The following is a 12,976-nucleotide window of genomic DNA, read 5'->3' on the forward strand; positions in this document are numbered from 1 at the left end:
ATGTAACATGTTAGATTCACTCCATTCATAACTACAAATAAGAAATTACACTTTCAGGAATAATACCCTGAGCTTTGTTAAGACCATTGAAGCCCTGGGAAAAAACTAGAAAATTGGCTAGAATGTTTTTTAAAAATTGACTGAAAGTATCAGAAAATTAAGAGGCACAGGCAGACTTGTGGCCATATATTGGGTTAGCCAAAAAGTTCATTTGGTTTTTTCTATAAGATCGCTGTAATAGTGGTTAATTGTCTTAAACTTCATTCAAAACAATTTTCTTAGAGTGTATTGTGACAGCTGTCATATCTGTGCATTAAAAAAACATCAAAATTGGTGAGTTTTTATGTAGCCATTTTAATGTTGAAGATGGAGGAAAATACACATTTTCAGCATATTATGTTTTATTTTTTCAAGAAAGGTAAAAATGCCACTGAATGCAAAAAAAAAGGACTTGTGCAGTGTACAGAGAAGGTGCTGTGACTGATCAAACATGTCAAAAGTGGTTTTTGAAGTTTGTACTGGAGATTTCTTACTGGATGGTGCTCCACGTTTGGGTAGACTAGTTGAAGCTGATAGCGATCACATTGAGATATTAACTGAGAACAGTCAACATCATAACACATGGGGCATAGGCGACATACTCAAAATATCCAAATCAATATAGTTGTTGGTAAAAATGAATTGATGTGCCTTTCATTTTATGGGAAAAAATGGACTTTTCGGTCAACCCAATAGAACTAACATCTAGGAAAAGAGAAAAAATAGAGGTAAGCCTGCATTTGTGGCTGTAAAATAAACCCTTGAAAAATACTCAGAATCATTAGTAATTAGGGAAATACAAATTAAATTCACAATGAGATACCTTTGCTGACTTTCTAAAATGGCTAAAGGAAAGTAAAGCTCTGTACCCGCAGTTGGCAAGGACGGAGCTACTGAAACTCCTATGTGGTTGGTGGGAATATAAAGTGATATAATTGCCATTGTTTTGGAAACAGATTGGCAGTTTGTTTAGAAAGTTAAATAGGTACTTGCCATGTGACCTAGCAATCCCAAGAAAGTAAGAACATATACCTGACAAGACTCAAATATTTATAGTATTATTCATAATGGCCAAAAACGAAACCTCAAGGTCCAGCAACAATAAATGGGTAAGCAAACTGGTATATGCATGCAGAGGAGTAGAATAAAAGGGAATTAGTTACTTCTACTTGTAACAACATGGGTAAATATAAAAACTATTATTCTGAGTGAAAGAAGTCATATGCCAGAGTCATACACCAATAATAGGAAGTTCTAGAACAAACAGAATGGATCCAGGACACAGGGCTGGATGTAGAGACCGGCAAAAGGCACCAGGAAAGATTGAGGATGAAGGGAATGTTCTACTCTCGATCACAGTTGTTACATGGGCATTCATTTGTCAACACTCATCCATCTCAATACTTCAATTGAGTAGCATCTATAATTATGTCAGTGGCACTAACTAAAAATTTTTAAAATCCTGAAGTAGATATCATGGAGCATTAAATGTATAGTCATAAGTCTCCTCCTAGTATTTGGCCAAGCTGGGGTTCAGATCTGTATTTCCGATCCTTAAATTGGTACTCCTAACCAAAACAATAACCAATATTAAGGATAATGTAGATGGATGAAAAGTTCTGTGGGCTCAGAAAGTATCTAAATCTGTCTGGGTCCCTATAGTAGAAGCTGTGGTTCTCATAAAACAGCAATATGATGATGACAATGCCACACAGTTGGCGCTGCAAAGACCAATGTCTGCTCTTCCACACGTGACGCTGAGGCAACCAGGATGCTCGCGGTTCAGGAGGTAATCATGGGGCTGCACCCAGTAGCTCCATGCATCAACACGTGTCGAATGAATGGGATGGAATGACCATTTACATATTGTGTGCTTACCCTTAAACACCACGTTTCGTTCTTACATTATTCCTGTATTTGAAATATTAGTATCCCATTGAACTAGGGAAGACATTTAGTCAATTAAACTAACCTATCTGGGTATTGCTAATAAATGCCAAAGAGAGGATTTTTTAATTTTATGAAAATACATTTTATTCAACCCCAAATCAAAATGTTAATGATGACAGTGACAGTGCCACTTATCATCATGCCAACCACTCTGTTATCTGCATTATTTTCATATCTTTAACCATGGACAGTGGGTTCACCGTGTTTTCATCGTCGACTTAACCTCACAAGTACTTGGAAATCAATCTACAGCTGACCCTTGAGCAACACAGGGTGAAACGGTGTGGGTCTGCTTCTACATAGATGGTTCTCAATAAGCATACAGTCAGCACTCGGTATAAGAGGATTTAGACTTGGGGCTAAATAAAACTGGTTCCTAATTACCATGCTACACTTTCCACTGTGTGCCCACTTCATGTATTCATATTGGAGGAATTTCTGAAAAACAAAATGCAGTGATAAAGTTCCAACATTCTCTTCTGGTAGAGCAGGTTGTTTTAACTGATGGCACTTCCCATCCCTGAACACTTTCTTTGTCTCCAGGCTGAGACGCTTTGAGTCTTTCATTGCTACTCTATTTGTCACAACGTGTTCTAAGAATACTCTTCCACACCCACTCCAGTGGTCTGGCAAAACCCAGCCTTTCTTAGAAACTTCAGGCCGTGGCTGAGGTGGCTCAGTTGATCGGAACGTCAGCCCACAAAGCCAAAGGTCAGTTTCCATGTTTGCCTCTCTCCATCCCTTGCCCTTTCTCTAAAAAATAAATATTTTCTTTTAAAAGAAACTTCATTGCTAAAGTTGTGGGGATCAGAAGGGAGAAAACTGCTTTGCTTATGTGCTGAGCACTATGCTAAATTAAGCACTTCACATGTCATGTGCTATTTCTTTTATCTGTCAACACAATTTTGCTAAATAGGGATTGCTGTCTTTATATCATATGTAAAGAAATGGGGGCTCAGAGGGATGAAGTAACTTCTCCAATCTGTAACAGTAAAGCCAATGTTTTTTTTTTTTCTTTTAAACCTGCTCAGAAGTGAAATGAATTGCCTGCTTTAAAAAAATAGTTTACATAGCTGCAGATTCAGTTCCAACACCAAGTCTGTCCTGGAAGATTCATGATATACTGGGTTGACATACTGGGTCAGAAGTGATTGATTTTTATTCTCACAAACAGTGTGAAAATAGGAGGCAGGATGCTAGAGAAAGCAGGTTAAAGGGAAGCAAAGATGCTAACAGGGACTGTGGTACAGGTGTCTGCAGGTTCCACACACCATGAGACCCACCTGCAGCATGTCAGCAGCAAACGGCTTGCGTGAGTCTGATGCGTCGTGGATCCGGAGAGAGCAGGGCTCACCCCGTGTCCCTGCAGCAGGGAGACTGCAGGGTAAGGGAGAAGTGGGCTGGAAGCACCGTGGCTTTGCTGGTAGTTTCCTGTCCTGGCAAAATGTTCTTTTTGGGAAGAGAGGAATCATTAACATATTGAAGGGGAAAAAAAATGCAAGGGTTAGCCGAAAGAGTTTTTAAATAAGATGACAAATGGGATTTTGCTTAAAAACAAATCAGGTAATGTGTGTTCTTAATCACTCGCTTTTCATACTGGACATGCACTTTAGATTAATCTTTTCTTCCTTACATCCTACATTAGTTTTGTTCCTTCATTTTTTCTCTTACTCTATCCTTCTTCCTTACCTTCCTTTAACTCCCTACCCCCTTTTCTTTCTTTTTCCTCTTTTAATCATCTGCTCTGAGCACCAGGGAAACGTCCCACCACGGATAACTGTCTCATTCCTTGTTCGGAGGAGACATATGATGTTCTGACGTATTTCTTCTAGGGCCAGTTCTGCAGAGTCAGGATGTAAGGTTTTGAAGGAACAAAAAAGATGACGTAATTCCTTTGTTGTACAGAAACCTGTGCTGCAGCAGCCATTATCCACCAGCCTTTACAAGGTGATTTTTAGTCATTTCCAACCAGTTTATACCTAGAGTTTATCAATATATTCAAATATAACAATATATGTATGCTCATATTTATTGAAATTTTAACAAGCAATTAGCATGAGATAGAATCAAAAATATTAGAAAACAGTTGAAAACAGAAGAATAAAACTTTGTGGGAAAAGGAGACAGGAAGGACATCCAAGGAAATTTAGGCTAATTCATCGTAGACATGTCAGTCCACTCTATTGGCAGAGAAATGAAGCCACATACTATGGAGAGAGGAAAAGCAGGTTCCATAAATAGCATGATTAACACGAGCCCATTTCAGTTAGGATGGCTGCTTAACTGGGCTATCATGGTCTAACACTAGACATTTGCCATCTCAGGTAGAAGAAGTCTTACAGGTAGGCAGTTCCAGGGCTTGCTCCTTGTTTTAATTATACCAGCAAAACCACCAACTCCTTTTTCCTTCCACTCTGTCATCCTTTACTGTTAGTTTTTACCCTCATTTTCACCATTTCACATTACCTCACTACTGTATCTCTAATTGTCATGGTGGTATTTGAAGCAGCAGGAGGGTGTATTAGACAGGAACCTTAGCTGAAAACAATAAATTCACTTGGGCTGGTTTAAGCTTAGAAGTAATTCGCAGTGAACTCAGCAGCCCAGGGAACCATTGGAAGGGTGGGGAGAAATACCCTCAGTTCAGCTTCTAGGAGAAAATGTCAAAATCCAACTGCAAAATACCCCTGCACCTTCAGCCACTGCCACTGCTTAGCACTGTATTCCAGAGACTTGGTTTACTGGAACTTGAGTTAACCACCAAGCCTGCATTGACAATGTCACCCTAGCCCATAGGGTCACAAATAACCCAGGTTTGCCCGGTACTAAGCAGGGTCCTGGAGACACAAGACTTTTTGTGGCAAACTGTGAAAGCCTTGGGCAAACTACCACTTGGAAACGGCCACCATTGCCACCGAGGATGTCCAAATCTGGGCACCTCAACCATCCATCACCTACCATACCAAACGGAAACTCAACAGTGCGGCACTTCCAGTTGTCCTTATGAGGCTGGTGGGCAGATGGACTCAGGCAATCGGTCCAGTTAACAAGATTCTCACTTCTGTATCAGGCAGTTTGAAAGATGGTGGGCAGTCGTACAGTCAGTGTCTACCTCACAGGCCGAGGGGCTGTGGTTAACCACAAATGTCAGTGGGGGAGCCAACCAGCCATGTCGACCACGGGACACAAGTAAATCTGCACCTTTTCTATGTGTGGACATTAAGTGCTGTCTGCAGCAGTCATTTTCTTGCGGTTTTTTTTTTCCTTCAAGATAAAGTCTGTGGAGCATCAGCATCAGAAATGCTTTGATTTTTTTATTTGAATTCCTGACAGTTTAAATTTAGAAGCCTTGACCCACCCTGGAAATATAAGTCATACTCCCTGGGAGACGAGGCCTGAGGGGAATCTGTCAGCCCTCCCACCAGGTCCCTGCAAAAGTAGATTAAAAAGCTGTGTGATTCATGACTCCCTTTAACAAGAAAGTGATATTTCCACCAGAGTTTTAAACCAGGTCAGTCTGTGGTGGAGCTGTGCCCCTGAATTGTCACTATGCTGTAGAGGCGAGGCAGACATAAATATTGCATGTTCTTCCATGGGCATATTTGTTCCAGAACACCAATCTATTCTTAGGGTAGTCAATGACATTTTTTTAAACTTTAAAGCTGCCTTTATTGTTTGTTTGTTTGGCTGGTTTTTGCCCTGGACTGTAGAAAACCACTGTAAAAGCCACAAAGTCCTGATGAGCTTCGAGCCTTCCTCGCATAAAGGCGCTGATGCCAGAAGTCACACTTCACTGTGAAGGAGCCAGACTTGCTTATTCTGATGATCTTTGTCCCTGCCTTCCCAGAAGCCCTTTCTCTAGCTCCAAAAGGCCCCCCTCGGGCTAGAACCAAACTAAAATCTCTGAACTGTTTTATTTGAATTCTGGTTCTAAATGGGGATGTGAAGGTCACAATAGAGGAAATTATTTGGGGGCAGGGTGTGGCAGCTCTTTCCTTGGGTTTTGTGGCTCCTTTGGTTCAAGAAAATCTCCAATGAGAACAAGGTCACTGGAGCCTGTTGGATGGTTACGCTGATCCGTGGCAGAGACTGCATTCCTAGGTTTGGCCAATAACCTGGCTCATTCCTTCACTTACCCAACCAGATGCCAGAGACTGAAAAATGTGCTAATATTAATTAGCGAGGTTTAAACACCTAGGATGTGCCGGGTACTGTGAGCTATATATTTTATATACAGGATCTCATTTAATCCTCACAGCATTTGCTGGAGGTAAGTAATGTTCTTACAGCCATTTTGTATGAGAACACTTGAGCCTTCAGCAGATTAAGAAACTCACCCAAGGAGGATTCAGTCCCAGGCAATCTGAGTCGTTTTATCTTACTAAAGACAGTTCTTATCCCTATGGCATGTACAGCAACATGGGGAGCCAGATATTAAATATTAATGACCTAAAATGCATTCACTTATTATTTGATGGAAATAATCATTATATGAGGTCTGTCCAGAAAAAGTCCAGCTATTGTTAATATAATGAGAATGGCTTGAGAGACATCGATGTAAGCCGTGGAGAGTGGACTGGAATGTGCATGTGTGAACGGTGATGACGTCACTGCTCTAGTCAATGGTGGGTGGTAGATGCTGTTCAGGGAGCAGGTGTTGCCGTCACGTTCAAAATGACTGAGCGAGTAGAGTATCCACTCTAATGCAAAATCTGCATCAAATTTTTCATTAAATTTGAATGTTCCCTGCAGAAACTATTTGGCTAATTTAGGAGGCCTCAGCTATGGGCAACCCGTGATTGGCAGCTTCATGATAACAACACACCCACTCATGCATCACATCTTGTACAGGTTGTTTTGGGAAAACATCAAATCACCCGGATGTCTCAGCCCCCACTACAGGCCGGATTTGGTGCCCTGTGACTTCTGGCATTTCCCAAAATTGAAATCACCTTTGAAAGGGAAGAGAGTTCAGACCATTAATGAGATTCAGGAAATTATGACAGGGTAGCTGATGGTGATTAGGAAAACTGTGTGAGGTCCCTAGGTGCCTACTTTAAAGGGGACTGAGCCATCATTGTCCTATGTACAATGTTTCTTGTACCTTGTATCGTCTTCAATAAATATCTCTTTTTCTTATTACATGGCTGGATACCTTCTGGACAGACCTCATACAATTGTGTTAAGGACTGAAATGAGAGGTCAAGGACTTTTAGCTTTCCTTGAGGACGTTGGAGAATGCCTCCCCGAGGAAGCAACGCCTAAACCAAGATGAAGATGTTTCAAAGGAGTTACGTAAAAAGTGGGATGATCTTGAGCTTTCCAGACTGATACACCTGCCCTACTCAAAGAAAAAAATTAAAGCAAAAGCCAACATTTAGTGGTTGATTAATAACAATCAGATTATACTAAGCCCTTTACGAGAATGATCTCTTTTAACTCACACAGAAACTCGTTAAGATAAATATTACTATAATCACTCATGCAGAAACTGAAACTGGGTGTAATTAGTAATATGACCAATGCCACAGATCCAATAAGAGGAGGGCAGGTCCTGGATCTATGCGATCTAGCTGTAAAACATACATTCTTCATAATATTGTTATAAGTGAGAAGGAGCCTTATTCATTTTGTTGTGGGCTGAATTAGTGTCTCCCCAAAATTCATGTGAACCTAGACCTCAGAATGTGGCTTTACAAAGGCCATGAGCTGCAATTTGGGCCTTGAGATAAAATCATTCCTGAGTGAGGGTGAGCCCCAAGTCCAGTGACCACTGGCCTTGTAAGAAGAAAGGACACAGAGACCCAGAGAAGAAAGCAGTGTGACCACAGAGCCAGAGATCTGAGTGTCTCATCTCTAAACTAGGGACCTATCGGGGTTGCCACACACCACTAGACCCTAGGAGGGAAACATGGGTGATTTCTCCCTCAGAGAAGGAACCAATCCTGCTCACTTCTTGGGTTTGAACTTCTAGCTTCCTAAGCTGCAAAAGAACAAATTTCTGTTATTTCAATGTTGTCATTTGTTTTGATGGTCCTAGGAAACTGATACAATACCCTTTACCACAAGAAGAACCTGTCAGGAAAGATTAGGAGGATTGGTTTATTCAGCTCTGTTTGCTGTTTATAAAGTTTGTCAGCTATTATGGAAAGACTTATGGAAAATGCATGTGATGCCCATATGGGATCCACTTTCAAAGACTGAATGGTAGAAAGAGAGAAGTGTCCTATAAGAAGCTTAGATAAATAACAACAACCATCAGTGTAATGATTGCTCTCACATATTAAGCACTTATGTGCCTGGCCCTGTGAGAGGTGGCTTACATGCATTGTTTAGTTTAGCTGCTAAAGGTAGCTACAACTTATTCTATTCAACAGATGAGGATCTGAGACATGATGAATTTTAATGGCATTATCCACAGTTGTACATTTCTTCCGTCAACATGGCTAGATCTCTCCATTTCCAGCGAGGGGATAAAAGAAAGAACCTCATGAAAGAGAATGCATTTGATCTGGGTCTTTTGATGTCTTAAGAAGCCAAGGGACTGTTAACACTTGGTTTCTCTCCTTTTTTTTTTCTTTGAATATCTTATTTATTTATTTTTAGAGAGCGAGGAAGGGAGGGAGAAAGAAAGGGTGAGAAACATCTATGTGTGGTTGCCTCCTGCACACCCCCTACTCAAGACCTGGCCCACAACCCAGGCATGTGCCCAGACTGGGAATCGAACTGGAGACCCCTTGGTTCGCTGGCCTACACTCAATCCACTGAGCCACACCAGCTGGGGCTGCTCTGGGTTTTGAATGATGAGCGATGTGGGCACTGGTGGATGGAAGGAAAGAGAAATGGTATTAGGTGGAGAGTGACGTTGCAGATAATAGCAGAAGAGCCAGGAATGGGGTTTCTGTGAGTAACAGCGCGTTCTGGTTCATGGAGTGTGTGTAAGGGGAAGCGGGAATCAACTTGGAATGGTAGCATCAGAACAGTTGTTGGCCAATGAACAGATGTCAGGAAGAATGGGGGAAATTGCCTATAAAATTAAATATTATAAGCAAATATTTTGAAGGCTTTAAAGAAGCTAATATTTTCATCTTTCTAATATGTTGTTCTGTAATTCCTCTTATGTGACCCTACCCCCTTTCCAGTGTTTTTAATTTATGTTCTAAAACTTGGCTCTGTTTCTCCATTTTTCTTTTGCTCATACATTTATCCATCCAAATGCTCTTAAGGTGATAGATCAAGATTCTCTCAGTTGCAAGTAATGGAAATGCCAGCTCAAACTGGCTTAAATGTTAATTTAAAAGGATTGGTCGACTCAATAATTTGGTAACTCAGTTCGGTTACAGAGCAGGTTTTATGTGTGGTATGAGAGCTCTCTGATGTTCTTTCTCCACGATATATGACTGAAAGGATTGGCACTGAATATCCAAAGAGTCTGGGTGAATGACCACGGCCTATTTTACACAGTAACACCTGCCCACTGTGGTTCTCACCACAGCGTAATGATGTCTTTACCATTATCATAATCCCATCGGCAGGCATGAAAAATTGTGTAATTTGTGACACAACTTTTAACTACCATTTTATCTGCCACTTTATTTTTTATGCACGTAAAGAAACCGCACATATAATATGAAAATCATTTCAAACACGTTTATCGGTTACCTTCTAAACAATTTAAACCAACCTGCCTTAGGTTGGTCTTTTCAAGACAAATTTTTTTTCCTTTTATGACCACTAGAGGGCAGCGGTTAGAAAATATTTATAGTCTCCAGTGTATTTCATTACTTTGTGGTGTTACTGTTTTTACTTTTCCAAAATTATAGTTAAAGTACGCTTTCAGCAGCAAAATATTTTGTATTCTCTAGGTGTTTTCAGCCAAGTGGGGGATTTCAATAATGTTAGATGCTTTCCTTCAAGGAAGATGGTATTTTACATCCTGGAATGACGAACATGTGGTACGCAAAGGGAGAGACAGTCAGTAACCCAGGATGGTGAAAGCAAACTGGGATTTTCTAGGACCCAGAAATAAACATACATTTCAGTCAAGCATGATGTCATCAGACCTCCAAACTATGACATATTATTTGTCATTTAATCTATTTATTTTTCTCTACAATATTTTTAGTTGTGGTAATTTCTGCCTTGGCCTTTTTCGTATTGAAGAATATAATATTCTTTTTATTCACTTAACAAGTTGCATTTTTTCTATTCTTAATTTTCTCCAATATTTCTTTAAATGATCATTTTATTTTACAAAATATTTTTTGAGACCTCATGCTTTCAAAGTTCTTCTGCAGTTTATTTCATTACTCTATGTATATAGTGTGGAGTTCAAAAACAGAAAAACTGCTCTGACAATGAAAAACAGTGTTTGATCTTCACTCACTTCAAACCTTGGATTTTTTTCCAAGGTACAATGGCATGTAGTGAATAGGTTTTTTCTTTTTTCTTTTTTGTCCTTGAGTATGAAACTAAAGAACTGGAATTAAATGTATAAATCTTTGTAGCGGTGAATTATACAGTATAAGATGTGCACAAACAGGACACTTTGCATCAGTGATTGTGCACATATGTTTTTGCTAAGTAGATATATATTCTTCAGCAATGTACATCCATTTAAAACTTCCTGCTTCCAGTTTTTTAAATCAAACAGATCACAGAGAAAGTAGAGGATATTTTTTTAAATTTTTATTTATTTACTTTTAGAGAGAGGGGAAGGGAGGGAGAAAGAGAGGGAGAGAAACTTCAGTGTGTGGTTGCCTCTTATATGGCCCCCACTGGGGGACCTGGCCTGCAACCCAGGCATGTGCCCTGACCAGGAATCGAACCCAGGACCCTCTGGTTCACAGCTCGCACTCAATCCACTGAGCTACATAAGCCAGGGCAGAAGATATTTTATACTAGGTCACTAAATATAGCAGTGGAGAGGATTAGATGTTATGTACACAGATATGGGTAAGACAAACTAAATTATTTCTCCCATCTCTGGCTCTCTAGAGATTGTATTGCTATAATTTTTTGGAAATATCTCTGAGGCTATCACTACAAAGTCAAGTCAAAAGAAGCTGAACTAAGAACTGTCCCCTTCAAAACCATTGGTAAGAAAAAAAGAGACAGATGCCTCAACCTGGAAAAAATGTATGATCAGTAGCATGTATATTGATTTAGAAATTCAAAGTCAAATAAAGCCATATTGTAAAAAAGCTTTTTCAAAGCAGTTTTCTCTTTAAGAAAAGTGTCTATGTTTATTATAAAAGTTATAAAACTCTGCTGAATTAATTAGTTTACCAACCCCAGAAAAGGACCAAACCCACAATAGATGCAAATATCTCTTGAGTAAATATTTGCATAGTTAAAATAGCCACAACAATCAGACAAGAAGAAGATGTAAAAAGTCTCCAAGTTGGAAAAGAAAAAGTAAAACTTTCTTTATTTGCCGATGACATGATACTGTAAATAAAGATCTAAGATTCCACCAAGAAATTACTAGAACTGATAAATGAATTAATTTGGCAAAGTGCAACATACAAAATTAATATCTAAAAATCAGTTGCATTTTTCTATGCTGATAATAAACTAACAGAAAGGGAAATTAAGAAAACAATCCCATTCACAATAGCTTTAAAAAGAATAAAATATATAGTAATAAATCTAACCAAGGAGGTAAAAGACCTGTACTCAGAAAATTATAAGACACTGGAGAAAGAAATAGAAGAAGGTATAAATAAGTAGAAGCACATAACATATTCATGGATAGGAGGAAATAATATCATTAAAATGTCCATACTACGCAAAGCAATCTGTACATTCAATGTAACTCCTATCAAGATTCCAATGAAATATTTCACAGAACTAGAACAAATATTTCAAAGCATTTATGGGGAACTGCAAAAGGCCACGCATAGCAGCTGCAATCCTGAGAATGAAGAACAAAGTTGGAGGAATCACGCTACCTAATATTAAACTATACTCTAAGTGTATAGTAATCAAAACAGCGTGGTACTGGCATTAAAAAAGACACATAGATCAATGGAACAGAATAGAGAGCCCAGAAATAAATCCACACCTTTATAGTAAGTTAATGTTCAACAGAGGGAGCAAGCACATACAATGGGCTAAAGATAGTTTATTCAATAAATGGTGTTGTGAAAATTGAACAGATATGTGCAGAAAAATGAAACTAGACCACCTTGTTATACTACACACAAGAAAAAACTCAAAATGGATTAAAGACTTAATGTTAAACCGGAAACCATAAAAATCCTAGAAGGAAACATAGGTAGTAAAATCTCGGACATTGCATGTAGCAACATTTTATCTGATATGTCTCCCCAGGTAGAGGAAAAGATAAACAAATGTGACTACATCAAACTAAAAAGGTTTTGCACAGCAAAGGAAACCATCAACAAAATAAAAAAACAACCCATGAAATGAGAGAACATGTTCACCAATATATCTGATAAGGGGTTAGTATCTGAAATGTACAAAGAGCTTACAAAACTCCACACCAAAAAAAAAAAAACCCCACAAACAATCCAGTCAAAAAATGGGTGAAGGACATGAATAAACACATCTTCAAAGAGCACATGCAGATGGCCAATAAACATATAAAAAGATGCTCACCATCATTGCTGATTATCAGAGAAGTGCAAATTAAACCCCAATGAGATCTCACCTCACACCTGTCAGGATGGCCATCAACAAATCAACAAACAAGTGCTGGGGTGAGGATGCAGAGAAAAAAGAACTCCTGTGCACTGTTGATAGAAATGCATATTGGCAAAGACACTGTAGAACGCAGTATGGAATTTCCTCAAAAAATTAAAAATGGATCTGCCTTTTGACCCAGCAATCCCACTTCTGGGAATATATTCGAAGAAACCCAAACACTAATCCGAAAGAACACAAGCACCCCTATGTTCATTGCAGCGTTACTTACAATCACCAAGATATGGAAGCATCCCAAGTGTCCCTCAGCAGAAGAGGG

This window comes from Sturnira hondurensis, unplaced genomic scaffold, assembly GCF_014824575.4.
Source record: "Sturnira hondurensis isolate 20B ecotype Veracruz unplaced genomic scaffold, ASM1482457v3 Scaffold0002638, whole genome shotgun sequence".
NCBI lineage: Eukaryota > Metazoa > Chordata > Mammalia > Chiroptera > Phyllostomidae > Sturnira > Sturnira hondurensis.